The sequence below is a fragment of the Euprymna scolopes genome, chromosome 23 (genome assembly GCF_053919585.1).
Source record: "Euprymna scolopes isolate OS-2025 chromosome 23, ASM5391958v1, whole genome shotgun sequence".
Lineage (NCBI taxonomy): Eukaryota > Metazoa > Mollusca > Cephalopoda > Sepiida > Sepiolidae > Euprymna > Euprymna scolopes.
In genome coordinates, this window is record NC_136504.1 from 71,890,479 (window position 1) to 71,904,336 (window position 13,858).

A 13,858-nucleotide genomic window follows, 5' to 3' on the forward strand; every position below is an offset into this window, starting at 1 on the left:
ACGAATTTTAGAATTTAAAAACACATGAAACAACGAAATGTTTATTTACAGAATGTTGTTTTGCAAAACCAACACACAACTTTTTCTTTTTGAATTAATTCTTGTTTTCTTTTCTTTTTTTGATTAATATTAAATAAGTTCAGTTTCAGTATAAATCGTGTTCCTTATTTTTCTCTTTTTCAATGCAATTTTATAAAGTTTTCTCATGCTTTTTGTAAAAAATTTTCATTTACTATTGACAGTTTGACTACTTGACAGATCTTGCTTGGAACTCAGGCTTTTTTCTGTTTATTTTACGACGGCCATATTGTGCACTTTTACTCATTTTTACACGAATGCTGACTGCTACAAAGTATCGCTTAATTTAATATTTTGTAATAGCATTTGTCATTCCTTTATATATATTTTTTGTAATCGGATATGTCATTACATTTCCTGACTCGACGTATCATTATTGTAGTCATGTTTAGTTGAGTTATCTGCCTTTGTGAGCATTTAATTCCTGTCACAAACCAAAGAGGGCGCTAATTTCATCGTTAGTACTATTTGCACGAATCCAGTAGTGTGGATATTATTTTACTGAGATAATAACCGTTTTTCGTTTTTGTTTTAAATTATGTCTGTTGAAAGTGGTACATGTGGATCTTCCACGGGGCTCAATGTTCACATTGAATACTGGTAAATATCACAAATTGCTTGAACAACTTAAAATATTTTTTCTTCATTTTTTTTAAGAAATGATTTTTACGATTTTTGGCTTTCCATTTTTTGGTTGCGTATGATGAATACAGACCGTGCTGGCTGGAATAATATTATTATTTAGAAACGTATTGGGAATTTAGGAGGGAAGCCAAAAAACAAAAAAAGGTGGTTAAAAATTCAAATAAATGTTACCAAAGGAAAGCTAAATAACTATTCTACTTATCTAGTTTTGTGGAGTTTAACATATTTTAAAGCGTCTATTTAATTCGAAACACCAGTAATGGCATGGCTGACATACTGTCGTTTAACTGGGAAGTCTCGATAATCCCTTAAATCATGAAAACAATACAAAATTTTGACAGAAATTTACCCAATAAATGTCTCCACGGTGACACATTAGGTGGAACCAATTTTGAGCCGTTAATGATACTCGGCCTGCTTCTCTTGGTTTTTTTGTCTCCTAATTTTTCGTCTGCTAAAATTTTAATCACGTGTGTAGCGAGAAAAAAAAAAGTAAAAACCCATTCATTCAAGTGCCTCTTACGATATTAAAAATCACGGTGCTTTCTACACTTTATTGCCGAAATTGGAGACGCCATTTTATTTCACGCACCTACTCTCCAAATTTAGGGGAGAACATATTAAACTATGTCCGAAGCATGAAATAAATAACAAAAAAATTAAACTTCCGGAAAGAACTATGAAAAAAGTAAGTAAAGTGAAAGAGAACATATATCTGAAATTGTTTAATTGGAAATGTTTCGATTTAATTAATGAGAACGGGGAACTTTTTCATGGAACATTTTTTTATTATTATTAAAAACAGAAAATGGGGTTTGTATTACTGTACACAGATTCGAAAAAGTTGTCAAAAAACAAATATATAACAAATAAATGTTATCAAAGGCAAGATAAGTTACTTTTCTACCTAACTGCATATGTTTTCAGTGTTTTTATTTAATGTAACATGTTTATTCAGCTCGAAAAACATACTGTGTTTACCGATGTATTGGAAAAATCAAAATGGCGCCCGACTCTCTCTTTAACATGGTAAGTTTGGGAAAAGGTGCTATAAAGATAAAACTAGACAAAATACTGTTAGAAACTCGCTCAATATATATTACCGTGACATAGGTTGACATATATTCGGTGGTTTTTTAATAGTATTTTGTCTAGTTATTTATAACACCTTTTCCCGAACTTACTGTGTTAAAGAGAGAGTCGGGCGCCATTTTGAATTTTCCAATACATCGGTAAACAATGTATGCTTTTCGAGCTGAATAACCATGTTACATTGAATAAAAACACGAAAAATATATCCAGTTTGGTAGAAAAGTAACTTATCTTGCTTTTGGTAACATTTATTTGTTATGTATTTGTTTTTTGACAACTTTTTCGAATGTATGTGTACAGTAATAGTAATACAAACCCCAATTTTGTAATGAAAGCAACATTTATAAAAAAATTTTTTTTTTTTAACAAATTTTTTTTTTTAATTAAAGCAACTTTGAAAAGTCAACAACAAATTAAATTAAATTATTGTTTTTGTTTTGTTTTTTTAACGGGGAAGTGTTTTTTTTTTTCTTTATTTATTTTTTGTTTTAACTTCAATCGTTCTCCAGTTTAATTTTTTATTTATTTCATGCTTATTGCTTTGCTTCGGCCATAGTCTCCCCTGGATTTGGAGAGCAGGTGCGTGAAATAAAATGGCGTCTCCAATTTCGGCAATAAAGTGTAGAAGCACCAAAATCACTTTGGTACTTATACACTTAACTTACCGGGCTGGCGGGTGTTTTGTAATTACCTGAGTGTAGCTGCCGGAGGTAAGGATGGTCTTCCAACAATCAAGAAGAACAATAGCCTTGTGGTTATTTGTACTAATAGAGTAAGGTAAATTGTTATAAAAACCTTCCGCCTTTGTGAAGAGTCACTCATTATTTTTTTTTAATGTTACTGTGGTTACAAGACCTGAGAAGAAGGTCGCGAAGAAGATTGTATTTTTTTCGCAACCTCACTTCAGGTTAGCTACTCTTAGTTATATGACTTTTTTTTCCAACATTATGTATTTTCGGTATTGGTCGCGATTTGAGTTCCCTGCCGAACACCATAAAAAAACACTGACTTCTCCCTACGCATGAGCAAAGGACATGTTTTAGTTGCCATAGTAACTAAACGATCATGAATTTTTATCGACTTTTTTTATAAGTTTTACTGTTTATGAATATTGAAATAAATGAAATTACTACACATTTATTAGTAATAATTTATCGACTTTTTTTTAATAGCATTTTCTATATATATATATATATATATATATATATATATATATATATATATATAGCACGAAAAGTGCACTAGCACCCATTTTTTTGGTATTATTATACAAACACCGTGACAGCGTTAGGGTTAGTGTTAGGGTTAGGGTTAATTCGCTGTCACGGTGTTTGTATAGTTTTACCATTTTTTTTTATTAATAAATGTTTAGTAATTTTTAAAATGTCGATAAAATTATGATTAATAAATGTGTAATTTCATTTATGTCAATATTCATAAATGTCCTTTGCTCATGCGTAGGGAGAAGTCAGTGTTTTTTTATGGTGTTCGGCAGGGAACTCAAATCGCGACCAGTACCGTACTGACTCCATAACAAGTGGTACAGTACACCCCCACCCCACCCCACCCATATATATATATATATATATATATATATATATATATATATATATATATATGAGGCGGAGGTTGACAATCCTGCCACTTTTTAAAAGTCACTAAAAAAACATGGCGGACGACCTACACGGACACCGAAAATAATTAACGCTCCCTCTGACACGTGACCGGAAGTTAGGGGCATATCTGTATTTGTTTTGATTTTGATTCATTCACTGAATGAATAAACGAATTGTTACCAAAACATTTTTAATGTTTCTTTCTTATGACAAATTAGAACAAAAACATTTAATAACAATAATAACTCTAATAACACACACACATATATATATATATATATATATATATATATATATATATATATATATATATATATATATTTGTTAAGTTCGTATTTCTGGCGTTGGTGAACTGCACTAGTACTAACCATTCTTTCACCTAACAATTTAATGAAAAAAATGTTTTTTAATTCGTATTTCTCGTGTGGGCGAAACTGCACTAGTACCAAAGTTTTGTTTTTTCCATCTAACAATTTTTCACCTCACCATACTTTTATTCTTAACCAATGTAAGAAATTATCTTACCCGTTTTTGCCTATGGCAGAATGAGACACAGAAAAGCAACAAAGGCTCACCTTAAATCCAAGAATAATTTTATTTACAAAAGGGTAAAAAAGGAGTCCATATTGCAAAAGAGTGCTCTCTTTAGCTTCTGCCAAATGGCGGGTAGTTCTTGCCTAGAAAGGTGATGGTAGTTGTAGTTCATGCCTTGAAAGGCGTAGGTAGTTTTCTTCTTGTGAAGATGCTGGTAGACTCGGCCGCTCGTAGAATTGGTTGAGGGTTCGCGAAATCCTTCCAGACTGTCGATACGATCAACGCACTTTGCGATCGATGATCATAAAATAATATGCCCTCTTGCGGGCAGGGATGATGAAGTAGTTAATCCGTAGAACATTTAGCCTCCGGGTAATGTCCGCATTTAAATGAGCGGAGAAATAAATGGGGTAGAACCATGTCTTAGTTCATTAGGCATAGATCGAGATTACACGCGTCTGCTTGGCACGACGTCATCTTGAAATCTTGTTTTAGAACCATGCCTTAGTTCAATAGGCACGGAGCGAGATTATGTGCGTCCGTTTTATTCGGCGCCGAGTTGAATCTTGTTTTAGAACCATGCCTTAGTTCAATAAGCACGGAGCGAGATTACGTGCGTCCGTCTTCTCCGACGTCCTGATGAAATCTGTTTTTTGAAACACAAAATTCCCGCCACTTCTGCATCCTCCGCAGCAACTGAATCAACGCAATACCATTGGTCAAATTAATCGCGTGATTGTAAATCACGCGGTTATCGCCCTTGCATTCTGAAATTTCTAACACCAAAAAGACATTTGGTACTAGTGATGTTAAACATCACTGATGTTTAGCTAACGCGAGAAATACGAACTTAAAAAAAAAAAAAAAAAAAATATGTATATATATATTTCATTAAATTGTTAGGTGAAAGAATGGTTGGTATTAGTGCAATTTCGCCAACGCGAGAAATACGAACTTAAAAAAAGAAAACCCAAAGAAACAAAATATTTTTTATTAAATTGGTAGGTGAAAGAATGGTTAGTACACTCGTGCCAAAACTACATAAGTAGCGGAACGTTATGTTTTTGTTCTAATTTGTCATATTTAAGAAAAGACCATTAAAAATGTTTTAGTAACAATTCGTTCATTCATTCACTAGGTGTGTCAGAAATTTCGTGAAAATAGTGAATAATTCCACCCCATATTTCTAAGCTTATAACTCCTCGAAAAATGTAATTCAAGAAGCCCTAATTTTTTTTTTTTCAATTAAAGGAGCAAGAACCAAGGTTTCATTTAAAAAAAAAAAAAAAGTTTTTTTTTTTTTAAAAGGTTTTAAACTTCGGACTTTACAGGTAAATTTCTAAAAAACAGTTCTTTTTTTTTGTTTTGTTTTAAATTTGAATATATTATTTATTGACCTTTTCTCTTCAATTTGTGATATAAGACTTTGGTACATAAATTATTTATTTTTTAATAGACATTTCAAAATAGGGGGCGTGAATTATTCGACCCCTTGTCTTTCCAAGCTTATAACTCCTCGAAAAATATAATTCAAGTCCTAATTTGTTTTTTTCAATTAAAGGAGCAAGGACCAAGGTTCCATTAAAAAGAAAAAACAAATAACGTGGTTTAAAAAAAAAAAGGTTTTAATCTTCAAACTTTACAGTTAAAAGTCTAAAAAAACACTACTTTTTTGTTTGTTTTAAATTTGAATATATTATTTATTGAACTTTTCTCTTCAATTTTTGAGTAAATTAATTATTTACTTTTTAATAGAAACTTGAAAATGGGGGAGAGGCGTGAATTTAAAAAAAACGTTTGTCTAAAATATTATATTCGGTTTATTGGAAAGAACATAAAATTTAACATTGACCCTGAAAATATCGTAAAAATAGAGTCAATAGAAAAATTTTGATAGATTTTTAAAGTTTAAAAATTGAAAAATATTGAGTTCGGAAAATTCATTACTGTTTTTTAAAAAAAATAAAAAATATTTCTATTACTTTTAAAACAACTTTAATAGTTTATTTTGGAAGTATAATCCATAAAGAAAATAAATAACCCACTTTTAACAGAAATTACGAGATTTTTATATTTTATTCAGAGTTTCGTGTTAGGGGTGTAAAAAATTCCTACAAAAATTCTGATACACCTATTCATTCACGTATGTAAAATCAAAACAAATACACACATGCACCTAACTTCCGGTCACGTGTCAGAGGGAACGTTAATTACTTTCAGTGTCATGCGTGTAGGTCGTCCGCCATGTTTTTTTAGCGATTTTTGAAAAGTGGCAGGATTGTCAACCTCCTCCAAAATGAAAAATGAAAATAAAGGTTAGCTAACCAGGTTTCGTTCCTTGCTCAACAGAGCTAAATCGAGGAAATTACGATTAAAAAGAAAAAAAAAACGTCATGAATATGGTGGGGGAGGAGAAAAAAAAAAAAACGAAAAATAAACTGGGGGAAAAATTACATAGACTAAATTTAGTCCTAAAAGATTTTCTTTTTGCTTGCAAAGAGAAGGTTTCAAAGACTTAATAAAAATAGTCTTTAGAATTTTGAAATGAAAGGGCAAGTGCGACTTACTCAAGATCGTAAACATGTCAGCACTGAAATTCGTGGTCACAAATCGCAGAACCATACGTATTATTCAGAACATCCAAGGGGGAAAAATTTGCATAACAAATCTTTGCTGGTACATTTTGTTTCAAACGGAAATCTAATCTTTGCGATGTTCACCCAACATAGTCCGCATTGCAACTACATTTAAATAAATAAATAGTAGAATTATTATGGTGCGGGGAGAACATCTTTGCAAATGGACGGCAACATAGGTCTAGTTGAAAAAACAACATGTGGATTCGATGCAAAATAACACTGTTGCACAGACAAAGAAATTTGCTTAGCAAATGGGTCGCTGATATTACCTAGCCAAGGTAGACGTAGGTAAACAGGAATCTATTAACTATGATTTCCTTATAAAAATTGGAAACTTTCTTATTAATAGTAGTTTCAACAATATCTAAGGGGTAACCATTATTACAAAGGGTCTTGGTAATAAATCTAAGCTCATCATCCATATTAACTTTAGAACAATTCATCAAGGCCCTATGTGCTAAAGTCTTAATTAAATTGTATTTTTGATTTGTAGGGCAAAAAGAGTCTCAATACGTATAGAGACCGGTAAAGGTTGGTTTACATTAAACAGAAGTAAGAAAACATGATGTCTTGGACACAAGAACATCCGAAAACGGAAGAGTAGAATTCATTTCCTTATCTACCGTAAACTTAAGGGCTGGATGAACATTATTGAGGGGCACAAAAAAAAGCATCCGCATTCGTTGTCAAATAAACAAAAAGTGTCATCAACATAACGAAAATAAATGTCTGCTTTATGCAAACCAGACAATAGATCCTGTTCATGAAAACCCATAATGCTGGTCCCAATGGGGAACCCATGGCCAAACCATCTGTCTGTCTGTACATAATATCGTTAAAACTGAATTCTACCAACATGGTGGCGAATTTCATCAATTCTACAAAAATATTTGCGGAAATTGGGGGAGTTGAAAGTTTACTCTGATATAAGGCGTCAACACAAATAAATAGTCTCTAACAATGGGATACAAGTAAAAAGACTAGAAATATCAAACGAACACATAAATTTGTCTGAATGAGTATAATTTTGCATAAAGTTAGCAAAGCTAAAAGAGTCTTTAATGCAAAATGAACTATAACGTTCCAAAACGGGTTCTAAAATACTTGTCAACTATTTTGCTAACTTTTGTTGACAAGAACCTGTCATAGATAATATAGGTCTCAATGGTACCCCCTTTTTATGGGTCTTAGGCAAACCATACAAACGGGGGCAAATAGAACCAGTAGGTCGAATTAGAAATGAAAGTGGGAAGAACACCACTTTTGACCCATTTGACAAGTTGTTTTTGGAACTTGGTCTCGATAGAGATAGTAGAATCATGAGTATCTACCAGACCTAATTTAACAAATTTAGAGGTGTCCTCCAGGATAGTCATCATTTTATTGACATAATCCTGGTGATCCATAATGACAACGCCAGAGCCTTTGTCGGGTTTTGTGATGACTAAAGATTTATTATGGCAAAGTGCTTTGATTATACGATAATGTTCACTTCGCTATTTTGCTTCAGAAAACGAAATAGGCGTGCCAGCATAAGAACGTGCGGCGTCATTAAGTTTCACCTTAATATCACTGACCATATGTAGAATAATCAAAAGAACTGTAGTAGTCAATAACACACAACAACAATAATAATAATAATAATAATAATAGCAGCAACACTTACCAAGGGTCCAGCTTATGCACAAGACAGACACCAGATTGAGCTGGACTGAGGGCTTGTATTTATGTACAAGCATATCCAATCAGGTGATTCAGCCAATCACAATCCAAAGAATAGACTGGCCCATGTGTGCACAATGGAATCTCCCATTGTGCCATAAATAGTTCTCCTCTTTCATGAGAGGTAACTTTAGTCTTGGTCAAGTTATCCACAACTTGAACGCTGACCAAAAGTCCACTACACAATCCAACACCATAGAGTCGGAAACAGGAGAAAGTCTTTCTAATTGAGCAAAAAAAACTTCAAATTCAGCATATATCTCTTCACGCTTTGGGGGTAGAAGAGTCCAAGCCATGCGAAAGAATATTAAATTCAAGCTCGAACAACTGCGCGGAAGAGAGATTTAGGACGTTCTGAGTAACACCAGGGTTCGTCAGACAGCCATATTTATTTGAAGATCAAATGTTGCAAATTCTTTTGATTTTTTTTTTTTTTAACGATAACCTAGAAAGGCTAGGTTCGTGAATTATTGCAACATATTTAGAAAACCTAATTTTGTCGAAAAATGACAAACTGCCAACCAAATCTCTCCACATTTTGTGATATTTTTTGTTTAAATGTGCCAGCTTACAAGAAAGCTTGGACAAAAAATTGGAGATAAAATCACTTTCAATTTTTTGTCCAGGATGTAACTCTAACTCGCTTTATTTTAAATAAAATAAAAGCAGGACAAACTCAAGCACGAATTTAAGGTCTGATTTGTCTGGGCAGTCCTGATTTTACTTTTAATTTTTATTAATGCAATTAATCTATTGATTAAATCAGGTGCGTACATGGTCTTAAAATATTTGAAAAATTTTCGGGGGAGTACAGAATTTAATAATGGCTAAATACAGACCAATCAACATAATGATTTTAAAAAATGAAAATAAAGGTTAGCTAACCAGGTTTCGTTCCTCGCTCAACAGAGCTAAATCGAGGAAATTGTGATAAAAAAGAATAAAAAAAGGTCATGAATATGGCGAGGGGGAGAAGCAAAAAATAAACGGGGGGGGGGGAATTACATAGACTAAATTAAGTTCTAAAAGATTTTCTTTTTGCTCACAAAGAGAAGGTCTCAAAGACTTAATAAAAATAGTCTCTAGAATTTTGAAATAAAAGGGCGAAGCGACTTACTCAAGATCGTAAACATGTCAGCACTGAAATTTGTGGCACATGCATGGTTATTTATAAGGTGATCGCAAATCGCAGAACCATACGTATTATTCAGAACATCCAAGGGGGAAAAATTTACATAACAAATCTTTGCTGGTACATGTTGTTTCAAACAGAAATCTAATCTTTGCGATGTTCGCCCAACATAGTGCGCACTGCAACTACATTTAAATAAATAAATAAATAAATAATATATATATATGCATATATATATATGTAAAATAAAGTGGTGTTTAAATAGTAAGTAAAAAGTGTTATTTAAAATAGTATTTTCAAGTTATACAATATCTTTTTTGTTTATTAAATTGTTAGATGAAAGTACAGTAGGTACTTCCAACGCACGCCACAGTTTGACCCCCCCCCATATGTAACACAATGTTACTGTAATTTAATATTATTGTTATACTGGCCTTTCTTGAACAGAGGAATTTACACTGATTAGCACTATAAAATAGCACTAGTAATTCCATCACCTGTGAGAGAGATGCGACTGCACTTCCACTGCTCGCCGAGTGCTCAGCAGATATACACGCTTTCCTATCTTTGTACATTATTGTTAATACACTTGTTCCTTAACCGAATCTCGACTTGATTGTTCTTATTTTCACTATTGTTCCACGACACAACAGATTGGCGATAAGTAATCGAAACGACCATCACTGCAGAGAATCACCAAAAGTGATTGAAATAAAGATTTGTAAAATCTTTACGGCAGAACACCTTTGTCATTTCAACAGATATTTGGATACGCAAGGATTAACAGCAAATTAATTACTACAATAGTAATTTGGCGACGGGAAAAAACTTGCTACCAAAATCTACAGCGAAAAACGCGAATGTTGTCAATTATTTAATAATTGAACACACTTAACCTGTGTTTTAGTAAGGGAAAAGGGTTAATTTTTTTCTTCACCAGAAGTCATTTTTCCTACAGTAAGAATTTTTTTTTGCAAAGTTAAATGTCCAACACGAACTAGCAAATACCGTGTAAGCTTATTGTTATTTCAATAACATCTGGGATTTGAAAAATAAAAAAACACGCTTTACTTTGTCAAGAGAAAAAGAGACAGACCGTGAAAAATAATTATTCGCATACGTCATTTGTGTTTAGCAAACATGTAAAGAGTCAAGTCATTTTTTGCAAAAGGCAAAGAGGGTAAAAAAAAAAAAAGTTTCCCATACGAATTCATTGGATATTTAAAGCGATAGATTTTATTTTTGCTATGTAAAAACGCGTGCAAATAAAAAAAATGTTAAACAAATGTTATTTTACTGGTCACCAAGCTAATCAAGACAGTATTCCAATTATAGTGTTAAAAAAAATTACAACCAGAACTTGCCCCCATACTTACCAAACTGTTTAAGCGTTGCCTTAAGGAGAAGTGCTTCCCAACACCCTGAAAAACCTCATCAGTATGCCCTGTATTTAAGAATTCAGGTGATAAGTCATCCCCCTCTCAGTACAGACCAATAAGTCTCCTGTGTGTCATGAGTAAGTTGCTGAAATCCACAATAAATAGAGAAGTAGTCAACCACCTCAGCAGAAATAACCTTCTTAGCGACATACAATATGGTTTCCGTTCTGCTAGATCTACAGCAGATGTGCTAACGGTTATATCTCATAGGATTAGTGAATCTCTCAACAAAGGCTTCATTTCTAGGGCAATTGCTCTCGACAAGGTTTGCCATAAAGGCCTACTACACAAGATTTCCAGCTACGGTATAACTAGAAATGTTTTCTCGATCATTAAATTGTTTCTCTCTGATAGGCTCATAAGAGTAATGTTTGATGGGCAGAAATCAGAAGCCCACAGTATTAATGCTGGTGTCCCTCAGGGGTCCATACTGGGCCCAACTCTCTTCCTGATCTACATCAATGATCTCCCAAAACACATACTAAAATCCTTCGTTGACATCTATGCTGATGACACGACCATCTATGGCAACACATCAAAGGCCGTAAATGATGATGTTCTCTCTGATTCTCTCTCCTCTGATCTAGTACAGTGGGGAAAGAGGTGGCTGGTTACCTTTAATGCATCTAAGACCAAGCTCCTATGTCTACATCATAAACACTCTGATCCCCATCTGGCATCAATTGAAATGGATGGCTCTCGTCTAGGGGAGGCCCCATGTTTTGATAAGCTTCTGGGTTTGACCTTTACTCCTGTTCTTAAATGGAACACATACATTAAGTCTGTTGCCAAGGTCGCTGGGGAAAATGGTGGGATCCTTCTACCGCTCCAGAAGATATCTCACTTCTCTATCTATATAAGAGCCAAGTACATCCAAAGATGGAGTACTGCTGCCACATCTGGGCAGGAGCTGCTAAAAACAGCCTATCCTGCCTTGATAGAGTACAAAATAGACTTCGTGGCTTGTTGGGGGATGCCCTTTTCTTTTCCCCGCAATCTCTTTCCCACAGAAGAGACGTAGCGAGCCTGTCTTTGTTCTATTGTTATTTCCATGGCAAGTGCTCGTCTGAGCTCCATTCTCTGGTCCCCCCTCGTCAATCTTTTTCAAAAAACACCCGACTAGCTGAAACCACCGTCAATAATTTTCCCCACTCTTATCTGTGCCTAAATCAAAACGTAGATTCCACGAACAAAGCTTCTGTACGCCTGGAAGTTTCTTAGGTTTGGCAAATTACTACAATGTATTTGTGCCAAATATGCATAAACTAAGGTTGCTTTTAAATGAACTGTTAAGGAAAGACCAAAATGGGTCTGGACGCAAGAGTGCGAAGAAGCATTTCGGGAAATTAAAGAGACTTTAATGTCTGACTTGTTTCTGGCACATTATAATCCCAAGCATGAAATTATAGTTGCAAGTGATGCCAGCTCCTATGGCATAGGAGCATGCCTTTTACACAAAATGGATGGAAAAGTGAAAATCATTGCACATTCATCCCGATCACTTTTGCCAGCCGAAAAAAACTACTCACAAATTGAAAAAGAGGCGCTAAGCATTATGTTTGCGGCAAAGAAATTTCATCTTTTCCTGCACGGTAGGCAATTTCTGTTACAAACAGACCACAAACCATTATTAACGATTTTCAGATCAAAAAAGGGACTACCACAACATATGGCGAATAGACTCCAAAGATGGGGTACCATACTTCTGAATTACAATTTTCAAATGGAGTATGTACCATCTAAAACATTTGGACATGCAGACGGGTTATCGAGGTTAATACCTAAGCAGACATTACCATTAGAGGATATGGTAATAGCAGCCATTCAAGCGGAAGTTGAAGTAAAAAATATGTTATGTGACACAATAAGAGAACTTCCAGTAATGGGTGATGAGATTAAGAGTAAGGCAGAGGTGGACAAATTTACTATACGCACGAAAGAAAGGATCAACAATAACGAACTGGATGAAGAAATTTATTCAATTTGCGATAATGTCCTGTTAAATAGTGGTAGGGTCTTAATTCTTGCGACATTACAGAAAAGAATGCTCAAGGAATTCCATGTAGGACATCCAGGTATATCAAGAATGAAAAGCCTTATGCACTCTTTCGTTTATTGGCCAAACATAGATAAGGATGTAGAAGGAAAAATCAGAGAGTGTAGAAGATGTGCATTAGCTATGAAAGCTCCTCCGACTCAATTCGGATCGTGGGCAAAACCGGACCGACCTTGGTCTAGGATTCATTTAGATTTTGCAGGACCGCTAGATGGGTTCTACTATCTCATTGTTGTAGACAGCCTATCTAAATGGCCGGAAGTATTAAAATGTAAGAATCCCACATCCGAAGTAACTATCAACTTCCTGTATGAACTATTCACTAGGTTTGGAGTAGTAGACTGCATTGTTACAGACAGTGGAACGCAATTTCCGTCTACTGAATTTAAACATTTTTGCGAGGATCATCTAATCGAGCATATAACCATGCCGCCATACCACCCAAGAAGTAATGGACAAGCAAAGAAATTCGGCCTTCCTTGAACAGAGGAATTTACACCGATTAGCACTATAAATAGCGTTAGTAATTCCAACACCGGTGAGAGAGATGCGACTGCACTTCAACTGCTAGCCGTGTGCCCAGCAGATATACACGCTTCCCTATCTTTGTACATTATTGTTAATACACTTGTTCCTTAACCGAACCTCGACTTGATTATTCTTATTTTCACTCTTGTTCCACGACACAAAAATTATCATTCTAACTTTTTTTACCATTTAAAAAAAGAAGCTTCAAATGAATTGCTCATATTTAAAAAATATTTTTTTACAGTATACAAAAATAAAGAAAATGCGAGATAAAAATCATGTTTACATTATCGACGCTTTAAAACAACGTTCCTATGTAGTGACGTTTTTGAAGCCATAACCATACCAATGTTTTAAAAATCTAGTAAAAATCAAAT

The 13,858-nt window shown here is 34.1% G+C and overlaps 1 long non-coding RNA gene across 2 annotated transcripts in view; it reads left to right on the forward strand.

The window, feature by feature from the left end:
- Positions 1 to 498: 498 nt before the first annotated feature.
- The window catches only part of LOC145245993 (uncharacterized), a 79,228-nt gene continuing 65,868 nt past the window's right edge, over positions 499 to 13,858 (forward strand). Inside the window, exon 1 of one of the 2 annotated variants that reach the window (XR_013863061.1) lies at positions 499 to 678. This is a non-coding gene — a long non-coding RNA (uncharacterized LOC145245993). Of the gene's footprint in view, positions 679 to 2,438; positions 2,593 to 13,858 lie in introns of those variants that run through there. The other variant, XR_013863062.1, reaches the window with a different exon arrangement.